Source organism: Gorilla gorilla, chromosome 12 (assembly GCF_029281585.2).
Source record: "Gorilla gorilla gorilla isolate KB3781 chromosome 12, NHGRI_mGorGor1-v2.1_pri, whole genome shotgun sequence".
In the NCBI taxonomy this organism is placed as follows: domain Eukaryota; kingdom Metazoa; phylum Chordata; class Mammalia; order Primates; family Hominidae; genus Gorilla; species Gorilla gorilla.
Window position 1 is genome coordinate 30,296,908 of NC_073236.2, and position 19,746 is coordinate 30,316,653.

A 19,746-nucleotide genomic window follows, 5' to 3' on the forward strand; every position below is an offset into this window, starting at 1 on the left:
CCCCACCTGCCTGTTCTGACTCTGGGGGTGGCCAGAGCCCCCCAGCAGCCCCTGGAGATGTTCAGAGTGTCCCTTCCTCCCTGTTTCCCAGACAGACCCAGGAGTCCACTCCAAGAAGCCTTTCCAACCCCAGCTCCCTACTGCCACCTGGATGGTACAGGCCAAGTCTGTGGCAGCACAACCCTGGGCCAGGTACCCTGGGGCCTGGGATGGAGCTGGAGTCATGGAATTCGTGACTTGGGGCTGTGGGCAGAGCTGCCTGAGGAACCTCTTCTGCAATATTGGAGCAGCCTCTACGGCACCTCGGGTTCCTCCTGAGTCAGCAGCGACATCCCAGGGCTGCCGAGGTGGGAGGAGGGGCGAGTGAACCACTGTGGCCTGGAGACCAGCGAGGGCTGAAGCTGCCTCCCTGTATCCCCTAAACCCCCTCTCTCTGCCCCCCATTTGCTTGTCTGTGCAGAGGGAGAGAGAATGGACACCCACTGACCACCCAGCTTGACACCGTGGGCCCCAGGGGGCACAGTGGACATGGAGGCGTGGTGGGCCCTGGGGGCACAGTGAATGGGGGGTTGGGGGTGGGGGGGAGGTCATGGTGGGCCCTGGGGGCAGGATGGATGCAGGCTTGTGGTGGGTCCTGGGGGCGCAGTGAATGCAGAGGTGTGGTGGGCCCTGGGGCCACAGCGGGCACCGTGATGGGTGGTACACACAGCTGGCACTGGGCTTCATCTTCCATTCCGACCCCTCCCCCAGCCCCCTTCCTAGAGCACCACTAAGTGGGGTGCATCCACTCCCTGGAAGCTTCTAGAACAGCCCCAGGGGACTGGCTGTGCTCTCGGGCCTCTAGGATGCTCTGAGGAGCTCACCAACCACCCTGTACCGAGGGTGCTCGGCTTCAGGGGTTCCATCAAGGCAACCTGGGGAATGGCCCTGCCTCTTCTGACTCAACCCAGCCCCCAAGGCCCCGGCCTCCCCTGCAGCCACACCTGGCTCCCCTTCTGTAATCAGACCCTCCTTAGCCCCAGGGCTTTGGCACGGGCCCAGGGCTCTTTCTAGACTTCCTCTGCCGTCCAGTTGCAGTTTACGTGGTCCCTCCCCAGAAAGGCCCTCAGACCACCCTGCTAAACAAGGCTGGGGCAGGGTCCCCACGTGATGGCGAGAGCCAGTCTCTGCCATCTGGTCCTGGCCCTCAGGCCCCAGGAGCCAAGCTTCCCTCTCCTCAAAGCCCCCTTGACCTTACCCTGGGGCACTTCTCCTCCTCAGGCCCCTCTGTTTCCTGCACGACCTCCTGGGGATGTGCTCGGAGTCCCCAAGAACGAGGAGTCTGTGTCCCCAGCACCCAGCACCAGGCTGACGCTTGGGTCCTCAGAAATGCTTTATTGGGCAGCAGGGGGCCAGGGCCAGGGAGCCCCATGGCCAGCATGGTGAATGTCCGGGGCCAGTGCCTCCAGCGAAGTCACCCCCTGCCCTCCTGGCTGGGCTCCTGAGGGTGTGGAGGCCAGGGTGGCCCCTCTGAGGCCCACAGAATCCACCTGGGCTGCCCCACCCCGACATGTCCACAGGAGAGCTGGCCAGGCCAGGGCAGCTCAGACGAAGGTGGCGTGGTGTGCGCTGGTCTTGGGCTTAGCAGGCTCACCCGGGATGGGGCCCAAGCCAGGGAGGTCTGACGTAGGAGGCCCACCACTGGCCTGCGACCTCCCAGGGCCAGCCCGTGCCTCCGCTATGCCACCATCCCGCCCGGGCGCCGAGCCAGTTACAAGATCCACATCGATGATTCTGTTGACTGGGAGGCCTCGGCTGCCATGGGTCCCACTTCCTGTCACAAGGAGAAGAGAAGCTGTCACTTGCCTGGCCCGGCCCTGGGCCCCGGAACCCACCCCCTACCCTGAAGGCCCCTGCACAGTCAGCATGGGAGGGGTCCCTGAAATACCCCAAACACATCCCAGAGGCAGCTGGCCTCCCGCTGTGGGCCTCCAGGCTGGGGCAGGTATGCCCAGGGGAGGTGCAGTGTTCCCAGAGCCCTCCACATAACACCTGCCACCAAGTGGGGGAGCCAACCCACTCAGAAACCCTACCACCCTGCTTCCCCACTGCAGCTCAGGAACAGAGCTGGGCCCCTGGTGGAGCCCCCGCCCCAACTGCCCCCCTAATTCTTCCTGGGGGCATCCTCAGGGCCCCCCCCAGGCCCAGGGCCCATCCTCAAGGGCCACCCCCAGGGGGCTGAGCACTAGGGTTCAGTTCCAGATAGGCTGGACCCTCTTGGCCTGGTGGAACGGGCCCTGAGCCCTGCGTCTGCTGCCCCATCCCACCCTACCAGGCTGGCCACCTGCTCGCCCACCTGGCTCGCTGCCTCAGCACCGTCTTCACCGCACACACCCTGCTCTGGGCCTGCCGGTCGTGTCCCCTCCCCCTCCATCCCTGGCCCCCCTACTGAGGCCCCTCTTTCTGGCTGGTCAGTGACTCTGGCCCCACTTCTGGCTCCAATGCCCACTCCAGCCCCAGGAGATCCCAGCTGCCTGAACCGGCCTTGGAAGCTTCTAGACCCAACATGGGCAGGCCATCTCCTTGCCAGCACCCCCAGGAGGCCTCCCTACCCAGGGCGTCACTGCCTTGCCACATCTGGTGACCTCCACGTGGACCCCTGGAGGACACAGTTGTGTCTATGCCAGGGTGGAGTCCCCAGGGGCCAACGAAGGCTGGGGCCAAGGAAAGTGAACGGTGCACGCAGAGTGGCTGAGTTCACGTGCCGCCCAGAGCTCCACGACAGGACCCCAGGGCCTGGGCAGGGGCAGTGAAGCCCCCGTGCTGGGAGAGCCCAGCCCTTCCCCGCCCAGTGACCCCACCCCCCATCTGTACGGTGGGGGTGATGTTACCGACCCGCCCACTGACCCCACCCCCCCATCTGTATGGTGGGGGTGACGTTACCGACCCGCCCGGTGACCCCACCCCCCCATCTGTACAGTGGGGGTGACATTACCAACCCAGAGGAGCAGGCTTCGGGGGCAGGTTCCTGCGTGCCTAGCGTGTCTCCCAGGCAGGGGTCCAGGAGCTCCCTTCCTCAGTGAGCCTGGGTCTGAGGCCCTGAGACAGTCATGTCCATGCCAGGGTGGAGGCCTTGAGGCGCCTATGGGGTGGCAGGGGCCCCAGGCCTGGGCCCACAGCAGACAGGCTGCAGGAAGAGCCAGCCCCCGGCAGATGAGAACCAGGGACAGGGGGTCCCTGCTACCAACTGCTGCCCTCCACAGGTGAACCGAAGGCCTGGGAAGGTGAAGACCCTCCTCGATCTACACTTCTGAGGTCCCTGAAATGGCCGCAGGGTCCTTGCTGCCCCAGCAGCTCCGTGGCCACCAAGGTCCCCAACCCCAGCGTGCCCCTCCTCACCCTCAGTCCAAGCTTCCGCAAGCGGCCTCCATGAGGCATCTGTGAACAAGTCCGGGCTGCGGGCGGAAGGTGTGGCTCCCCTCTTGAGCGTGCCCAGCCCGTTCTCTTGAACAGGTCCCAGCAGTGGCCCCAGAGGCCCTCATCCTGGCCTCGACGCAGCAGCCCAGCCAGCATGTGGGAGCTGTGTGGGGCCTGTGTGTCTTACTCAGCCAGGCCCGGTGGAGATGCCATCTGGAGGCGCAGGGGTCCATGTGGAGCAGCTGAGACTAGAAACTTCTCCCAGTCAGGCCTCTGCTCATTCAACAAGTGTCCTACTAGGTTCTGCCAGGGCTAGGAGCTAGCCCTGCCCCCAGGGGACAAGGGGACAGTTCTGCCCATCTCCTTCTTGTCACCAGGTCCACATGGCTCCAGATGCCAGGCTGCAGGGCTGGGAGAGATCAGGTGTGGGGAGAGGCAGGGGTTTGCCCCCCCTCGCCGGTCAATACCGTGGGCATTTGGGCATTTGCCTGGAGTGTTCATAGGGCTCTGAAGGGGCCTGCAACACCACACATGTCCAGAAGCCCGGCTCTACCCCACCAGCCCCAAGTGGACAGATGGGAGGACAGGCCCCTGAGGGCCCCAGGAAGCTAGCGTGCTCAGGATGGAGAAACACTTGTTTCTGGAGACAGGACAGCTCTGTATGGACCAAGGATGTCCACATCACAAGGAGGGGGCCACAGCCAGGCCCTTCCTGCTTACGGGACCCAGCCTCGCCCTCCTGTGCAGGGCAGCCATCCCCAGGCCTGTGACTCAGCCGCCTGGCCCAGCCCTGAGCAGCACGCAGCCTCACCACCTACATGCCAGGGCCTGCCCAGGGAGCACCTTCCTGCCCAGCATTTCCCTGGCAGGGATGGCAACACAGAGGACCCAGCAGAGCCTGCACCACTTCCAGAGGGGCCTGGCCTCCTGGTCTCACTCCTGGTGCCACATCTCCAAACATCCAGACCTGAGGCCACACTGGGATCTTGTTCCCTGCCGCTTGGGCCACCTGTGAACCTCTCCCCGGCGCCCCACGGCTCCCTGCCCTCGGCTGGCTGGTCCTGCCGGCTCCGACTGTGCTGTCCAGCCTTCCCAGGAGGGGGTCCTGCTGGAGGCCCCACGAGATGCAGCAGGAAGGCCCCTCTTTCCACATGCGCAGGCCCGTCACCGGCTGCCGGTCGCCCCCAGGCCTCCCAGACACTTGTCCATGAATGTCTCTGTGCCAGCCACTGCCAGCTGCTCTGGTCTAGGCCTCGGGCAGGACCGCGCCCTACCCTGGTCCTCAAGGCTGAGTCAGGAACCCTGGCAGGCACAGTGGGAGCAGGGGCTGCGCTGGCCTGGCCGGGGCAGGGGCATGGCCTGAACCCTCCCAGGCTCTCCTTCGAGACCCAGGCCTGGCACCTCTCCCACTGCCCTTCCTGCCCCCAGAGGGACCCCGTCCCCCAGGCACTTTGCTCAGCCTCTGCCTCCATGCTCCAGATCATCTGTGCTGCCAGGCGCAGCCACCTCCTCTGTTAAGCCTCCCCAGCGCCCCTTGGAATCTCGCAGGGCACAAGGACACCCAGGCATGGCTGAGCCGGCTCACACTGAGAACACCGCAGGAAGGGGGGAGCGAGGGGAGCCAGAGGCAGGGACCCTACAATCCACTGTGGCTCCCAAGGCCCCTTCCCTTCCCAGCCTTCCCACCACAGCGCACCCCACGGGCTCCTGCTAAGGCCTGTGCACTCCTGCTGATGGGCCCCCATGGGAACGAGAGCCCCCCCAGAACCTTAGTTCCAAAGTGTGACCCCCCAAGGTCCCCCTGTCCGTGTGGGTCCCCAGCCAGGATCATGACTGTGTGTGATGGGCTGGGCCTGGGATAGAGCTCCTCAAATATTTGCTGGGCATTGGCGAGGGAGTGGACAGTGCCCAGCAGGGTGCACAGTGTGGTGAGTGGGGAATAGGGGAGTGGGGGTGACTCAGGGCACAGGAGTGCATGTGGCAGACCCCAGGGAGGGGCTTCAGGCCGGAGCTCCAGCAGTGCCGGCTGAGATGGGCACAGGTGGCCAGTCCTGGAGGGAACATGGGGGTAGGCCAGGTCACGGTCACTTGCAGGCCTGAGACTTCCACTCTGCAAGACCTGGCTGGAACTTCAGGTGGAAGGCAGACACTTCAGGGGAGGAGGGGGAGCAACCTAGGGTGGCTTCTGGTGGGATCCGGGAGGACCACGTGTCACAACCAGGCTGGGGGCTGTGGAGGAGGGCCCAGGCCAGCTGGTCAGTTCAGGAATCCCCTGGGGAGCCACGGAGCTGGGCAGGAGCCAGGAGATGCTGGGGGGAGACAGGGCTCTGGGGAGACGGGGCTCTGGGGAGAGGGGGCTCTGGGGAGAGGGGGCTTTGGAGAGGCACCTAGCAGATGCCCTCAGCAGCTTTGCAGGCCTGAGACCAGTGGCAGGCTCCTGGGGCTGTGTCCCCAAGAAAACCAGCGGTCTCAATCCACATCAGAGTGAGGGGGTCTAAGCTGCATCTGCTCCTGCGGAGGGCGGGGCACAGGAGCTGCCAAGGAGGCCTCTCTTGGACAGAGCAGGAGCCAGGTGGGGCTGCATCCTCACCCGGTACAACACAATGGCCGTGCCATGGGGGGTACTTTCACCCCTAGGGTGAGGGGCGTGACCTCACTTCCAGGCTGCAGAAGCCCCGGCAGGCAAACATCACACACCTGGCAGGTAGCTGAGCTCCGGGGGCCCTGAGGGCAGCCACTGGGCCCAAATGTGTTCCTAGGGGATACTGGCAGCTGTGACACTGGGGCCTCCAGGTTGAGTGACCCCTGCCCCTGCCCAGTGAGCTGCCCCAGGGGACCCCAGCCCCAGGAGAGCTATGCGGGGACCCCTCCTGGGGTGGTGCCTAGCATCTCCCTGCCAGCAGGTGGAGTCCATCCTCTTGGGACGTCTGCACCAGGAGCTCAGTCAGGCCATGGGGCTGGGTACTCAGCCTTACCAAAGGGGCTGGGAGGAGCCACTGGCCTCCAGCCCCCAGCCAGGACCCCTGACTGTCGCCTTGCAGCCAGCGGGGCAGCAGTGAGACCACCCAGCTCCCGGGCTTTTTGTTGGAAACCAAGCAGATCTGGTTAAGAAGGCAATTGGGAAATATCACCAACACAACCTAAGAACCCGTTTTAAGATGGCGCGTACGGAAGGAGCGCTGTGCACTGGAAACTCGCGTGTGGGTGCACGCGACCTTTTGAATGCCTCTCTCCTTTGTGAAAACACAAAGCGCAGATGCCTGCTTCTGTGCAGGGGCGGAAGATGACTGCTAAAGGCGGGACACAGCAGTGCTGGAGGGACAGCTGCTCCCTCCCCACGAGAACAGAAGGTGAGCATTTTGGAGGGTCCCTGTGTCGAGACACAGATATGCACAAAACATGTGCCATGCAGACACATGGCAGGTGCACACCGACACATGCCACACGAACACACACCAGGCGTGCACGCACATGGGTATATCTGCCTGACACACTGGTATGGTTTGGCTCCGTGTCCCCACCCAAACCTCACCGTGAATTGTGATAATCCCCAGGTATCAAGGGTGGGACCAGGTGGAGGTGACTGGATCATGGGGGCAGTTCCCCCCATGCTGTTCTCATGATAGTGAGTCTCAGGAGAGCTGATGGTTTTATAAGCATCTGGCATTTCCTCTGCCGGTTCTCGTACTCTCTCCTGCTGCCCTGTGAAGAGGTGCCTTCTGCCATGACTGTAAGTTTCCTGAGGCTTCCCCAGCCATGCAGAACTGTGAGTCAATTGCACCTCTTTTCTTTATAAATTACCTAGTCTTGGGTATTTCTTCATAACAGCATGAGAACGGCCTCATACACACAGCACTGTGTGGACACATGCACACCCCTGCCAGCGTGCCCTGGAATCTCACGAGGGGCCTGACACTTCTCCCGCTTGCGGCCTCTGTTGTGTGTGTCAGACTGCTAAGGCTCAGGGCCATTAGACTGGGTGGCCTGGCAGCAAGTGGCCAAAGGGAAAGGAGACCCACCCACATGCCTCCGGGGACCAGACATGCATGGGGGCACCGGCCAGCCTGCAGGACCTGACGGGTCTCAGTGCGTGGTGCTGGGGCTAGACAGATGGGGTGGAGTGCCGCGTGGCGTGTGGCGCTGGGGCTAGAAGCATGGGGCTGTGCGGTGCATGACACTGAGACTAGAAGGGTGTGATGGAGCACCACGTGGCGCTGGGGCTAGAACAGGGTGGCATGGCACTTGGTGCTGGGGCTAGGACAGGGTGGCATGGCACGTGGTGCTGGGGCTAGGATGGGGTGGTGTGGCATGTGGCACTGGGGCTAGAAGGACAGGGTGGCACAGTGCGTTGCACTGAGGCTGGAAGGGCAGGGTGGTGTGGCACAGCTCTGTGGAGACTCCCCCTACCTCAGGGCTGTTGCTGGCAGCCCCCACGCGTAGCCGGCATGCTGCCCACCATGGCAATGGGGAGGGCGGGAGCCCGTGGGCTTGGCTGCACCTCCTGTTGTGTTTCTCACCCCGGACGCTGGGTCCAGGGTGGCTGCCACATTGTGAGGAAGCATCCCACAGCAACTGTCAACGTCGGAGAGCGTGACTCGGGATGACCCCCAAGCTCCTAAACCCTGACAATGGACAGGTCAGCACTCAGTCCAGGCTCGCCCCGGCCCACAGATGTGAAAGAGGTTCCATCAGGCCACCACGGCATTCACAGCCTGTTTCCTTTGCCGCCATGGGCAGGTGAACTCTCCAATACAGAGAATCCCATTAGAGTGGGGGTTCCAGAAGCAAGCTGCACAGAGCAGTTTCTGCCCCAAGGCCCCCCAGCAGGCTTGAGCCAACATCACAGGAAGACTGGGGAGGTCCTCAGCAGTTGTCCTGTGTTGCCACGGACAGGCACGTGGAGGACACACACCTACGACCTATGACCAAAGCCACTCCCACCTCCTTCTCCCACTCACTGGGTCTCCTCCTAGGAGACAGCCCAAGAGCCAAGGATCCAGGGTACCCACCTGCCCAGGGGCTGAGGAGCCCGCGGGGCAGGGAACCAGTTCTGGCCAGTGGCAGTCGGGGCAGCCACCAGAGCGCAGGGGGACCTGCTCCTCCCAAGGCCGGTACCACCCACCCTCCTGCCACAAACAAGTCAGGGACATCAGCCAGGGTGCTCGGCTGGGCCTGCGCTGTAAACCACCTCTGTGCTAATGGCCCTTGGCAGGCAGGAGAACTGACCCCCAACGTGGGTCTGTCTGGCCCTCCCAGGCAGCCTGACACACGCCACCCCTGTGCGCAGAGCCAGCCACAGCCCCAGGGCCACAGGGCCGGGGTGTGGGTGCGGGACTGCAGCCCAAAGGCCAGCAGGCCAGCTCATCTCAGCACCCGCCACCGGGCCACCAGCTCTTCTGCTGTCCCGCCGCACGGCTGTGCTGCTGGGAGCACACCAGGTGCTCAAGAGTTTTGTTCAGTGGATGGTATATTTTTAAAAGCCAGTAGATTATGGTAAATCCACTTAATCTCCTAAAAATGTGTGATATTTCCCCTAGATTAAAATACTTTTATTATTTTCTAAAGTGGAAACAAAGTTTCAAATGAGAAAGAAAATTGTAAGCCAGTCCAGTGATGATGTCCAGAATTTATTACTCCTGGAAGAACAGACTCAAAACACAGGTGACAGCCACACGGGTGTCCACCAAGACGGATGGAGGGGGACTCAGGCCAGGGATGGAGGCTGCAGAGTGGCACCGGTGGGCATGCCAGGCACCTTAGGCTTTCTCATCCAGGCGTGTCCTGGCTGGGAAAGGGGCCAGGTAGCCCCTCCCATGCCACACGTGGCCTCCAAAGGCCCAGATACGTACAGATCTATAGACGTGCACTCCCTGGTCCCCCGGCGAGGTCCAGGCTACAGGTCTGACAAGACCAAACCCCACGGCAGGCCTCTCACTGCTGTCAGCATCCTGGACCAGGGCACAGGACGGAGAGGCGCTCCCATCGCCCCCAGCAGCAAACCACAGCAGAGGTGTCCACGCACCCCTGAGCACACTCCATAACGCGCACCCTGAGCGGCTCCTCTCTCCAGGGGATGGCCACGCAGGCCACGGAGGCCACGGCCCTCGGACCCCTGGAAACACCTTTCCCTACCGGCTGCTGGGAGCCTCGCCTCAGTTTCTGGTATTTGTGGCTCACGGAAACATCCCTGCTGCCAGGCCATCCTGTTCACCTTCACACTCACTGAATCCCCTGCTTCCTTTGAGAAATGCCCGTGACACCTGCGGTCAGGGAGCGCTGCTGACGTCACCTCCACTCCTGAGCACCCACACCACCTGCTACGGGGGCCACCGGTGGGTCCGAGCTGCACTCTCAAGGCTCTTCCGAGGATGGGCCTGTGTCTGGGAGCCCTCTCCTGCTATGAACACAGCGGGCTTCACTTCCTCACTCAAGACAAATGCTATTGTTTTCCAGTCTTGAGACAGAAACACTAAAAACGATCGCTGTCCAGATTTGGAAAGGAATGCCTCCATTTTTGGAAACTCCCAGGCCTCACCCAGGGTGTTCCCAGACCTGGCTGCAGGCACTGCCATGTATCATTCCTGCAAGAGCCCCTGGGGACACCAGGATGCCTGCCCGGAGCACCTTGGGGGGACCATCCTGACAGACACCGGCCTGGGGCCACACGAGCCCCTCCTTTCCAAGAGGGCCAAGGAATCCCCCAACCAGCAGGTGAGGAGGGGGTCACGGAGACCACCAGCAAACAGTGGCAGCCGGGGGCCCACTGTCCTTTCTGACTGGAAGCTGAGCAGACCACGCCGACAGGGCCAAGGTGGAGGGATCAGAACCTGGAGGTACCTGGTCTGGAAGGTCCTGGCACGTCCTGGAGGGTGGAGGGCGGCGGCAGCAAGGTGCTGTTGGGGCTGCTGATATCCCCCTCCCCCATCAGGGTCAGCTCGGCCACGTGCTCATCCTCCACCGTCTGGATGCCCCCGGCCTCCGCTTCCTGAGACTGCCTCTTCCAGATCTGCACGGTGCCCTCCTGCGCGGGGGAGACGGGGGACTGGGGAGTGCAGAAGGGCCCGCTGGGAGACTTCTGCCCGGGGGGGTCGTCCCAGGAGGTCCAGGGGGGCTGGGGGCTGAGCCCGGGCTGGTGGACGGGCTGTCGCTGCTCTCCGGGGCCGGCTCCCACTGCTCGCCGGGCTGGGAGGCGCTCTCCCGGCCATTGTCTGTGGCACTTCTCTTGCTAAAGTCCTTGGCCACAGCAGCTGGAGTGGGGAGGGTGAGTTCTGTGGAACCAGGAGGTAAACGGAGGAACTCTGGCAACACCAGGTCTTCCTTCCTTAGGAGCCCATGTTGGTCATCTGCTCTGTTGCTCTGAGCTTTGGAAATAAGCTCAAAAAACTCTATTGGAAGAAAACCCAGAGTGACCGTGTTTTAGAGAGTTTCACATTAATGACTGTCACAGAAGAACATTCTAAAAAGCTCTCATCCTGGGCTGTCCTAACGCCCTATCAGCTGTGGGTCAACAAGAGCCCTTTTCCGTCCACACTATCTTCCCACAGACAGCGGAAGGGACAGCCCTGGGGCTTCTAGCATACTCTGTCTTCAGGAGTCTGAAAAAGCTGTGTACTCCCTAAAAACCACGCTGTATGAGGTCCAGACTTGAACAAACGAGACGCTTGACTCAACACGGTTACGCGCTGATGCCGTCTGAGTAGGAAACTGTGGGACTCTCTGGCCTGGGCTTTCAATTTAACACTTGGGGCCCTCTGAGCACTGGCCCCCTCCTCCGGTTGGTCAGCATCTGAGGCACCCCCCCGGGTCCCAGCTGCAGCTGCAGTCCTCAAAGTCGGGAGCAGAATGAACCCGAGGAGGGGAGGTAGAGGAAGGACCTGAGACGGGTGGTCTGGGAAGGGGCACCCTCAAATCCACGCCTGCCTCTCGGGGTCATTGCCTCTGGGCAGAGGGTGGTCCTCCCAGGCCTAGGGCAGAGGGGGCAACACGTGCTCTCCCTCTCCCCACTGAAGCTCCACAGCCCCGAGGGGCCAGGACGGGTGCCCCTGGGCCTCCCACTGCCCAGCCACTGCAGGGGCCTGCAGGCGCCTCCAGCTTCTTCGCTGGCTCCTCCAGAACTCTCCTTTTCTTACCTGGGCTGGGTTTTCTAGTGTAGCAGGCCCCAAGGCCACCATTCGAGGTAGATGGCATCTAAACTGGGCTTTCTCTGGCATTGGAATTACACTCGGAGTTTTTAACAACTACAAGGAATCTCAAATCTCCGACTTCACTGGTTCTCAGAAACATACAAGCCTCAAAGAGGGCGCGTGATTTACTTGTGCTTGGCGGCCAACAAAGGCTGGAGGTGTGTTTTAGTTTTACCGTGAGGTCAGACTCCACAGCCAGCTGTGACAAAGCCGTGACACGCCAGGTGGACTGGCAAGTACGCCCTGGATGAAAATTCAGGTCACGGTGACAGCTGTTGGTTTTGACTCTGTTTTCAATGCTTCTTCTTGTTATAAACTTCTGGAGAAAAAGGAGCTTCAAGAAAGGACTCATCTCTCCATCTCAGTCTTCCAGTGTGCCTGTTGTCTCTCCTGGAGGCCAGGGGTGTGCAGGCTGACCTTCCTCACTGACCCCCGTAGCCAAGAGAGCTCAGCAAGCCCACAGTCCTTCCAGGCCAGTGTGCTCCACCTCCCCTCACCTGGGTGCCCAGCTCTGCCTGGGGTGGACTCTCTAATGCTAACTGTGTCTCCAGTCATGCTGGGGACCCTGGCACAAGCCAGCGGCGGGGCCATAGGGAGGAACTGGGGTGAGAGGGAGGCAGAGCCTGCGGGGGCCTCTGGCATCTCAGGGCAGACAGTGCTGCTCACATCGGCTGCCCCTGACGCCCTAGGAGGCCTGGCACTCAGTCTCAAAACTGGGGTTTCGGTGAAGTGATCCCAACAGCCCACAGACTGCCCCCGGGAGAAACATGTCTTCCAGGCCACAGGGACAGACCGCAGTCACCCAGATGCTGACAGCTCAAAGCAGATCTACTGACTATACTGGAAACTAACTGTGCATTTACTAAAAATGTGGAAGTTTTAAAAAGTTCACATACCCTCTGCTTCGTCCAAATTAATTTTCTGATATTTTTTTTTCCCAGTCTTTGCAATAGATTCTTCTCTCTTTGAAAGCCGGGGATCCCTAGCATTTTTTCCATTTTCTCCTTTTATTTTAATAGAATTAGACTTGCCTAGTGTTCTTTCCTCTCCCTGCATTAGAAGAAAAGTCAAAGTTCTACTTTCATTTCAATACACGACAATACATCATGCATTAGTTAGAGAGTAGAAGGCTCTATGAAATAGATTGCATTGATACAGAATTTACATGCATTGCAGAAAAACCATTGCAACGATAAAGATTACAAACAAGAATAGCATTTAAGGCACAACCACTCCCACCTCAGAAGAAAAGAAAGCCAGTCCTTCACAGGTAAGAGGGAGCTGGGCATTGGCAGGGATGAGAGAGACCCCGCCAAGGAGTGTGGGGGAGACACACAGTGATAAGCAGGCGGTAAGGAAGCACCAGGGCACTGCGCAGGGCAGGCGGGGGCCACAGCGAGAGGAGCGGGGCACAGGGTGGGCCAAGGTGGGGAATTACCGTAGCCGAGTGGTTTCTGGAGCTGGAATTTACAGCTGTGTTCTGTTTCACTGGCACACCTTTCTGTTTATCTGTGGATGCTAAACATAAGAAAGCTTTATGACTTCAGGGACTCGCAAATCCATCTGAATGTTTCATAGACAACCTGCTCCTACTGTCTCTGAGAGCAAAGCTGTAGAGAAGCCACAAGGCATCTGCTGCCCTTATTCACCATGCACAGCCCTGAGGGGAGTCCCCATGGGACAGGAGAGAGAGGGCCCGTCCTCCACGCACACAGCCGGGCTCCGTACATCTAACTAGGGACTTGCTGGGGGAGTGATGTTGAAATTGGAGGTTTTACCATGTTGGCCAGGCTGGTCTTAGCTCCTGACCGCAGGTGATCCATCCGCCTCAGCCTCCCAAAATGCTGAGATTACAGGCGCGAGCCACCATGTTTGGCTGCTTTCATCATTTCAGACTGAGCTTGGAGAAGAACCTGAGGAAAAACATGACTTTAAAATTTTGATGAATGGAGAAATCTCTTTCCATTCACCTTCCTTTCCTCTATTTCATTCTTATTTTAAAATATGCAAACAAAGATATGGATACATCAGTTATTAAATAAACGTCTGTGTGATACCTATCCAGGTGAAGAAATAGAGCACTATTACCACCGAGAAGTCCTCTATATGCCCCTAACTGATCCTAAAGTCTTCCTTCCCCTTATTGGTAACAGATATAACAGATATCCACATTACCTGTGGATATCTGCCATCCTCTCCTTGGTTCTCTTTATAATTTTATTATGTATTTTATATATTTTATTTCTGTTTTGGAGACAGAGCCTTGCTCTGTCACCCAGGCTGGAGTATAGTGGCATGATCTTGACTCACTGCAACCTCCGCCTCCCAGATTCAAGCGATTCTCATGACTCAACCTCCCAAGTAGCTGGGATTACAGGCATGGGCCATGTGCCACCATGCCTGGATAATTTTTGTATTTGTAGTAGAGATGGGGTTTTGCATGTTGGTCAGGCTGGTTTAGAGCTCCTGACCTCAATGGCTGGCCTTATTATGCATTTTTTATATGCCTAAAGTAAAGTCTGATTTTGCCTGGTTTTTCTCTTACATAATTGGAGTAAAAGTCTGTATCCTGGTGCATCTGGCACCTTTTACTCAATATTAAGTATTTAAGATTCACACTTAGCATTGTTTCTGCATTCTATTAAAACAGTACACCAGCCAGGCATGATGGCTCACACCTATAATCCCAGCATTTTGGGAGGCCGAGGCAGGCAGATCACTGGAGGTCAGGAGTTCCAGACCACCCTAGCCAACATGGTGAAACTCCATCTCTATTAAAACTACAAAAATTAGACCACTTGGTGGCTAATGACTGTAATCTCAGCACTTTGGGAGGCCAAGGCAGGTGGATCATGAGGTCAGGAGATGGAGACAATCCTGGCGAACATGGTGAAACCACATCTCTACTAAAAATAGAAAAAAATAGCCAAGTGTAGTGGCACATGCCTGTAGTCTCAGCTACTCAGGAGGCTGAGGCTGGAGAATCACTTGAATCTGGGAGGTAGAGGTTGCAGTGAGCCAAGTTTGCACCACTGCACTCCAGCCTGGGTGACAGAATTAGACTCTGTTAAAAAAAAATTAGCCAGGTGTGGTGGTGTGTGCCTGTAATCCCAATTATTTGAGAGGCTAAGGCAGGAGAATCCGTTGAACCTGGGAGGTGATGGAGGTTGCAGTGAGCCAAGATCGCGCCCTGTACTCCAACCTGGGCAATAGAGTGATAGTCTCAAAAAAAAAAAAAAAAAAAAAAAGCCCAGGCGCAGTGCCTGCCACCTGTAATCCCAGCACTTTGGGAGTCCAAGATAGGTGGATCACCTCAGGACAGGAGTTTGAGACCAGCCTTACCAACAAGGTGAAACCCCATCTCTACTAGAAATACAACAATTTACAGGGATTGGTGGCACATGCCTGTAATCCCAGCTACTGGGGAGGCTGAGACAGGAGAATTGCTTGAACCCAGGGGGCGGAGGTTGCAGTGAGCCGAGATCACACCACTGCACTCCAACCTGGGCGACTAAACAAGACTCTGTCTCAAAAAATATATATAAATTTATATTTATATACATAAAATAAATATAAAAAATAAAAATAAATAAAACTACAGTACACCAGTGTGTATCCCTTCATTGTTGGTGGACATGTGGGTTATGTTCATTTTTGTCAGTTACAAATGATGCTGTTGTGAACATGTTTGTATTTCTATTTGGTTACCATTAGTGTGTATTTACATACAGTATAAACCAAGAGGTGAAATCACACGTTACAGGGAAACATATCTTCAGTTTTACCAGGTATTATTGGTTTCATCCCAATGTTAACATACCAACTGACAGTCCTACAATGTCTGATAATTCCCAAATCTTCGCATTCTTCTTGACACTTAATTTCGTCAAAATTTTAATTCGAGTCTTTTGGTGGGTATGTGGCAATGATTGTGATATTAATTTACTGGGCCTTTTCTTCTCTATAACAGGCCGTGTCAAGATATATGTGTGGTATGGCAGGGGTAGGAGCCCCTAGAGGTAGCATGGGCTCTGGAATCCTTAATCATCCTATGTGAAAAAGTTGGTGGGGCAGTGATTTTTTTTTTTTTTTTTGAGACAGAGTTTCGCTCTTGTTTCCCAGGCTGGAGTGCAATGGCACTATCTCAGCTCACTGCAACCTCCGCCTCCCAAGTTCAAGTGATTATCCTGCCTCAGCCTCCCAAGTAGCTGGGATTAGAAGCATGTGCCACCACACCCAGCTAATTTTTTGTATTTAGTAGAGATGGGGTTTCACCATGTTTGTCAGGCTGGTCTTGAACTCCTGACCTCAGGTGATCTGCCTGCCTCAGCCTCCTAAAGTGCTGGGATTACAGGCATGCACCACTGCACCCTAATATTTCCTATATGCAATGGTGTAGCCAGAGTGCAAAGCCGGTTCTTAATGATTCTGTCATCCAAATATTATATCTTCTCGATTCCCCTTGAGATATGCTCATTCCTCCATACAATTAAACAATCTCAATTACTCTTGAAGGAGCATAAAATCCTCCCTGTCTAATCATGGGTCCTTCCAAATTATTTGTTGTCTTGTGTTTAAAATATAAAAAAGAGAATGTAGATTTTGTTTTCTTCTTCCTGCTTAACCTGAACAAAATGTCATAGATACCTCCTAGCCTGTTGCTAAACCAAGGAGAGTCACTTGAATAATGAACAAGACTGGAGGGAAACCACATGGATAATTTATCATTACACTATCATCACATACATGGAACTCATCAATGAAGCTTATGAAAAAAATGAGTCATTTATGGAAAAGTGTAAAGAGAATATAGGAGACGCCTCAAGTGAAAAGAAAAAAGCTGCAGAAAATAATTACAAAAAAGAGTGTTAAGATGTAAACACAAATTCAGAGATTCAGGAACACGAAGGGTTAAGTTAAGGGAAAAAAGAGTTATCAATATTTTCTTATTCATTATGGAGAGCAGGATGAATTCTTAAAAGGTCAAATAATTATGAGTCTGATATATCTGATGATAATTTGTATTTTGTATTTCTAATGTTGTAAATGGTTGTTAATTCACAGTCATTATTCCTATTTCCTTTAGACTAGTGACCATGAGTTTGATTGACAAAAACCCATTGGGTTAGTATTGTTATCTGTGTGTGTTCATCATGCTAAGTGTTAAAATAAGTCCATCAATTTTTGTCTTGTGTTTGTTTTCATTTCCTTTTAGTTTAGTTTCTTTGGGACAGGGTCTCACTCTGTCACCCAGGCTGGAAGTGCAGTGGCATGATCACAGCTCACTGCAGACTCTACATCTCCAGGCTGAGGTGATCCTCCTACCTCAGCCTCCCAAGTAGCAGGGACTACAGGCATGAGCCACCACACGTGTCTAATTTTTGTATTCTTTGTAGAGACGGGGTTTTGATATGTTGCTCAGGCTGGTCTCAAACTCTTGGACTCAAGTGATCTGCCCACCTTGGCCTCCCAAATTGCTGGGATGATTGGCATGCACCACTGTCCCCGGCCTGTTTTCATTTTATTAATTGGCTGATTCATTCAGACACATAATTATCAAGTCAAATCTCACTCTTTCCTTAGCATTTCCCTTCCATTTAACTGAGAAAATCTATTCCTATTTTAAAACATATACGATTATTCGAGTGTGGTGGCACATGCCTGTAATCCCAGCTACTTAGGAGGCTGAGGCAGGAGTATCACTTCAACCCGGGAGTGATATAGTGATTATATATAGTATATAACTATATAGTGATTATAGTTTATAATTTTAACTATATCATTTCTCCTGCCTCATAAGTACCACTGGACAAGGTCCCTTTTATGAACTCAGCTGCTGTCAGAGGTAAATGTATTTTGAAGTGGAGAACAAAGATAAGTGCAAAATTGGCATGGAGAACTAAGGTAATTATGAAAGTTCCAGATACAAAGCGAGAGGGCTCAATATGCCAGCAGTTCTCTTCCAATCCATCCTAGCGGTCTTCTTTTAGGATTGCCTAAATAATGCAGGAGATGGGTGCAAGACACACAAGTGTTCCAGAAGCATGTAAACAAGGTACAGAGAAGAGGATAAGATAAAATAAGATAAGAATATTAGGAATGCCTTGTTCAGAAGATTGCCTACAGAGGCAAAAGGGACAGTTTCATTTTGCTGAGGGAAACAGGGTGGTAAGAACCCTCCTGGGGAAGATCGCCACTTACCCTGATACAGAAAGATGGTGTAAAATTTCATAAAGGGAGAGCATTAGGCTGAGATAGCTCCCATGGTCAGGGTTCCTACATAGACAAAATGAAACAAGCTTAGCCCACCAACAAGTGGCCCGCTGAGTATTAGCTGTGTAATGAGAGACCTACCACCAGGATAGTTCAAATAATGCAACTGCCCACATATTTGCCAATCAAATAATTTCTCTACTCTACTTCTATATTCACCCTATAAAAGCCTTCCTTACAAACACCTCCAGTAGATCCTCCAGCCACTTTCAGTTTGGAGCTGCCTGATCCATGAATCTCTGTTTGCTTAAATAAACTGTTTAAAATGTTAATATGCTTAAGTTTATCTATTTTTTTCTCATTTTAAAAAATTGAGATGGGGTCTTCCTATGTTGTCCAGGCTGGTCTTAAACTCCTGAACTCAGGGACCCTCCTGCCTCAGCCTCCTGAGTAGCTGGAATTATAGACATGTGCCTCCACACCCAGCTTACATTTATCTTTAAACAAGGGTTTGACCCCTTTCTGAAATATATTTGTGTGAAGACCTGTACCCTCAGTGATATGGCAGACTCATTTTAGACCATCGAGCACTTTTGTCTCTGGACCACAATTTGCCCTTTGTGACCTGCTGTATTAAAAAATTCAAGTGTAATTCAAGTTAGTTTACCATCTGCTGATCAGGGGAGATTGCTCTCAGTGCAAGTTCAAAACAGGCACTCACACCTTCATTCATACCCCAAATCTCAGCATCACACAATACACCCATGTAATAAACCTGCACAGATACCCTCCGGAATCTAAAATGAAAGTTGAAATTCATTAAAATTTTAATTTCATCTTATTACAAAACAAAGATAAATTTACTTCTTTCCAATTTTGATATATACATTATACTGACATACACACTGTATTCTATGGTGAATTATACTGATCGAATTTCACATTTTAAACTAACACTGAGTTACTTTGAAAAACCCTATTGGGTGATAATGTATTATGTTTTTAATATATTTTAATATAATTTTCAAAGATGTTGTTTTAAAATTACATCTATGTTCCATAAATAAATAAATATGTAAAAAATAATAAATGTTTGTATTATTTAAGTGAAGATTATAGCAATATTTTTGAATATCTACTTAACCTCAACTAGTTTTAATTCAGAAGTAGCAACTCCATAGAAATTCAACTTATTACTACCTTATTACTCATACTTGTCTCCTTGAAGAAGCTTCACTGCTATCATCCAGTTTAGACTGGGATGTCATAAATCTCTAGACTGAGTAGTATAATATCCACTGTTCAAATAAAATCAAATTATTATTATAATGTTATGACACCTCCAAATACAAAAAGCAAGCCCATGGATGTCAGGTTAAGGTATAGAGACAAATATTCCTACTTACTATATTTTAGGGCAGACATATCCCAGCCAAGATGATTGCAAAATGAAATGGAAACCATATGGTGGAAGGGGACTTGGGACTCACACAGATTGGATTTTCATTCCAACCCTAAAATACACAAGCTGCATGACTCTGGGTAGATTGCATATGATCTTAAACTTTCAATTTCCTCATCTGTGCAATGGCAGTTAATGCCTATGGGCTATGGCTGATGTGGGGATAAAAGAACCAACACGGATGCATGGGCAGGGCCTGTCCCATAGAGCAGCTGGCATCAACAAATGGAAGCCCCTTCCCATCTTGTCTTTGCGTGTACCACAAAATCCGGAATATGTGGGTATAAAAAGTACTCTTAAAAGAGACATAATTGGGAACGTTTGCAAAAAGAGATTGGAAAGGTGTCACATCTTGTGGCATGAGGAGCTGTGGGCATACACTTGAACTTTGTGCTGTGAGATATCCACAGAACTTCAGTAGCTGAAGAGAACAGTTTAGATGTCATCTTATTCATCTACCATAGAACTTCCTCTTCTTCTCTGAGATTTCTA

At 54.1% G+C, this 19,746-nt stretch overlaps 1 pseudogene; it reads right to left on the reverse strand.

Annotated features, from left to right (window-relative positions):
• Positions 1-1,459: 1,459 nt before the first annotated feature.
• On the reverse strand, positions 1,460-13,771 carry LOC129531489 (regulator of G-protein signaling 12-like; annotated as a pseudogene).
• Positions 13,772-19,746: the final 5,975 nt, after the last annotated feature.